General features: G+C 36.7%; 1 non-coding gene across 1 annotated transcript; it reads right to left on the bottom strand.

The window, feature by feature from the left end:
* Nucleotides 1-918: 918 nt before the first annotated feature.
* LOC121978896 lies at nt 919-1,024 on the bottom strand. Its single transcript, XR_006111225.1, has one exon. It is a non-coding gene; the product is annotated as a small nucleolar RNA R71 (small nucleolar RNA).
* Nucleotides 1,025-4,281: the final 3,257 nt, after the last annotated feature.

Raw genomic sequence — 4,281 nt, 5'->3', positions numbered from 1 at the left:
CTCCTAGAACTTCCATAAGACCTAGTTTCCTGCATTACCTTTCTATTTCCATTTTCTAGTTTTATTTTAGTTCGGGTAATTCTTGTTTGGTTGTTTAGCTAATTCACTTTGAGACATCTTTAGTGATTATAATCAGTCATTGTGGATACGATATCTTTTTATATTACTGACGATGTAACCGTACACTTGCGGTGACGTAACAAGTTTTTGGCGTCGTTGCCGGGGACTGCATCTATAACATTATAGATTATCATTTGAGTTAGACTAAACTTTTCTTTGTTTCTCTTACATCTAACTTGTAACTAGTTTTCTAATTTTATTCTTTAATTTTTCTTTGCATTCTTTTATTGCATTCATTTATTCTTTTTGTTGTGAATCAAATTCTTTGGTTCTTTATTCTTTGTAAATCAAATTTTGCAATCTTGTTCTTGTGTATGTGAAGATCTAACTTTGCAGGAGATTTATTTCCTCTTGACCCTAAAATTGATAGAACCTTTCATAAAAGGAAAACCTCACAAAGACAACAAGAATAAGAACACTTAAACATGGTGAACAAACCACTTAAAGATTATGCAGCACCATATGCTAGAGGGCTTCGTTCGAGTATTATTAGATCATATATTGAAGCAAATAATTTTGAGATAAAGCCTACAATAATCACTATGGAGCAACAAAATCAATTTGGTGGAGGACCGCATGAAGATCCTAATCAACATTTGGAAGTTTTCTATGAAATCTGCGGTACCATGAAGATGAATGGTGTTCCTTCAGAAACAGTTAGATTATTATTGTTTGAGTTTTCTTTACGAGATAGAGATAAACAATGGTTGAATTCTTTAGATCCAAATAGCATTACCACTTGGGAACAATGTGAGCAACAATTCTTAGACAAGTTCTATCCTCCAAGCAAAACAGCTCATTTGAGAAATCTTATTGCAAGCTTCAGACAGTCAGACTCAGAATCTTTATTTGAAGCATGGGATAGATACAATAACATGCTCAAACAATACCCGCACCATGGATTAGAGAAGTGGTTAGTATTGCACATATTTTATAACGGCATCAACTACCATACTAAGGTGTCCCTAGATTCAGCTGCTGGAGGGGCACTTATGAATAAGAGTCTAGATGAGGCCGAAGATATCATTGAAAGTGTAACACAGAATCATCATCAATGGGCAACCGAAAGAAGTGGAAGCTATTCTTATTCAAACCCAACAAAGGCATAAGGGAAGTTTGATGTAGATGCAGTTACTTTGATGACTGTAAAGTTGGATGCTCTTACAAAGAAGCTAGAAAATATGGGAACAAGTACTAGTACAGTCAATGCTATTGTATGTTGTTGTGAAATATGTGGGAGTTCTGATCATGCTCAAGACTCATATCCTCTAGGAGCTATCTCTGCACAAATCAATCAATTAGAATAATGTGATGCTATCATGAGTTATAATCAAAGATAGAACAATCCATATTCAAATACATACAACCCTGGGTGGAAGAATCATCTTAATTTTTCTTATAAAAATAATTAAGAACAAGGACCATCTATGGGGGCAAGACCAAGTTTCCAGTCTAGGCAACAAAATTTCCAACAACAACTTCCTTCTCAAGGCTATCAACCTTCTAAAATTGAGAAAATGCTTGAGGAAATTATTTCCAGTCAAAATGAAATGAAGCAAGATATCTTGAAGTTAACTTAGAGAATGGATAATTCTGACAAGCATCAAAAGATTTTAGATAGCCAAATTGCCCAGTTAGCTTCATCATCTTCAAGAGCACCAAGATAATTTCTTGGAAAACCTGATGTTAGTCCAATGGAGCACTGCAATCGAATTAAACTTAGGAGCGGACTAACCTTGGGGGATCCTCATGTGACTGCTCCAAAAGGGATGAAAACTAAAGAAGAGCTCTCTCATCCAACACTTGAACCTATTCAGATTTAAGATGAAGAGGAGAGTACCAATAAGGTTGAAGAGACTCTTCCACTTAACTCACAAAATCAAATAGTCCCTTTTCCTCAAAGATTAGTTATGTTAAAAAAGGATGAAGAGTTTGGTAGATTTTTGGAAAAAGTTAAGGAGATTTGTGTTGAAGTTCCTTTAATTGATGTAATCTTACAAATGCCAAAGTTTTCCAAATTCCTGAAGGACATCATGTCAAATAAAAGAAGAAGAGGAGACATTAAGACCATTACTCTAACCAAGGAATGCAGTGCTTTGTTTGAAAAGAACACTTCCCCAAAGCTTAAAGATCCAGGGAGCTTTTATATTCCTTGCAATATAGGAGCTGAATTTATAGAAAAAGCTTTTTATGATTTGGGTGCAAGTGTTAGCCTCATTCCATATTCAATTTGTAATAAATTGAGTCTAAAAAACTTTAAACTTACTACCATGGCACTACAATTAGCTGACCATTTCTTGTAGGTATCCTATGGGTATTATAAAGGATGTGCTAGTAGAAGTTGGTGGGATCATAATTCTCATAAATTTTGTGGTACTCAACATGGTTGAAGACCCGAAGATTCCAATCATATTAGGAAGACCATTCCTTGCTACAGCTGGAGCAATAATTGATGTCAAAAATCATAAACTTTCATTGGTAATTGGTAAGAAAATGTTGGAATATGATTTATCAAATTCTTATAACCATGTCTCTTCTCTTTTAGTAAGTGTTTGCAACGGGACAGACACTTACAAGTTAAAGGATTGGAATTTCCATCCTCATGGAAGGTCGTCGGACGAGGTACATGATCGACAAGTGATAATGGGAGAAGGCCTCCCATTAAAAATGAAAAGTACATCTGCCCTCTGAGGGCAAGAAAGCGTCAAGAAGATGGGGATCAGTCAAGCTAATGACCTTAAACAAGCGCTTCTTGGGAGGCAACCCAAGGGTTCTTTAGATTAGATTCAATTTGCAATTGTCTTTCCGTTAATTAGTTCTTTTGAATTTGTTGTTATTTTTGTTTTCAGGTTTAAATTTGTTTCCATGTGCTGGCCATGATCATTTCATGGGCATGGAAACAATGGAGAAAATGGAAAGGAAGAAATAAAGCATTATGGGTCTTGAAATAGCTTGACCGTGTGTTATACACGGGTCGTTTGAGACTTACAAAGAAGAAGGAACACTCGGTCGTGTACCATACACAGGCTGTGTAAACTTACCCGAGGAGGAGACATGCTCGGTCGTGTACCAGACACGACCGTGTGAAAATTCCAGTGAAGAAAGATGCACTGCCCGTGTCCCATACATGACCGTGCAAGAATTCCCGAGAAGAAGAAGGACTCGGTTGTGTCTTAGACACAACCATGTGAGGCTGGCTCAAGAGGAAAAGGAACTCGGTCATGTATTACACACGATCGTGCAAAAGAAGCCAAGAAGGAGCATGTTCTTCCCGTGTCAATTGACACGGTCGTGCGGACTTAGCCGAGATAGAGAATTCTTAAGCCGTGTAGATCTGCATTGTCGTGCGATATACCTTAACCCTAGTCGTGTCTATAAGACACGACTGTGCCTAAGCCGTGTCGGCGACACACCCAAGCCTCTTCTCTCTCAAAAACCTTTCTCATCTTCAACTCTTCCTCCCAACATCTTAGATCTATATCTCAAACTCATTTCTCTCCATAAACCACATCAAGATCTAGCAAATTCTCCTCTCCTATCTTCAAGATCTATAATTTCTTTTCCTAAAGATCTTACTTTTTGAGATCTATTCTTGCAAGAAAATCTTCTCCAACAAAACAACACCTTTCTCTACTTGAGCTTGACAATATGTCTAATCTTTTGAAGAAACTTCGTAAGGGAAGCTGTGGATCAAGTGGAGGAAGGGAGCCAACAAAGGAAAAAGGAAAGGAAAAGGTCACAAAGGGCAAAGGAAAGAGGATTTCACGCGACGAAGGTAACGACAATGAATACAATATTATTTTAGAAATGAAGATCATAAATCTAGATTTAATATTCTTGTCAATAGAAAGATTGTGTGTACACGTTATATGGACCCAACTATTTTGAATATTCTAGGAATTAGAGATGATGTAGATTGAATGATTGAGTCTCTTGATTGGAATGATATCATGTACACGCATCTACCTACATATCCTCGCATTATACTTGAGTTTTTGAGTTAACTAGATGTTCACTTTACTAATGAAGATGACTACGTGGGCAAAATAACTTTTAGATTAATGAACCAAGCATTTCAGTGGACATTTAGTGAATTCAATAATTATTTTGGATTGTCCATCGGTAGCTCTTGTAGGGTTGACTCTATATTCAATTGGAATC

The sequence above is a fragment of the Zingiber officinale genome, chromosome 4B (genome assembly GCF_018446385.1).
Source record: "Zingiber officinale cultivar Zhangliang chromosome 4B, Zo_v1.1, whole genome shotgun sequence".
Classification (NCBI taxonomy): Eukaryota; Viridiplantae; Streptophyta; class Magnoliopsida; order Zingiberales; family Zingiberaceae; genus Zingiber; species Zingiber officinale.
The sequence above is the reverse complement of the archived record's forward strand: the minus strand, read 5'-3'. Positions and strand labels throughout refer to the sequence as shown.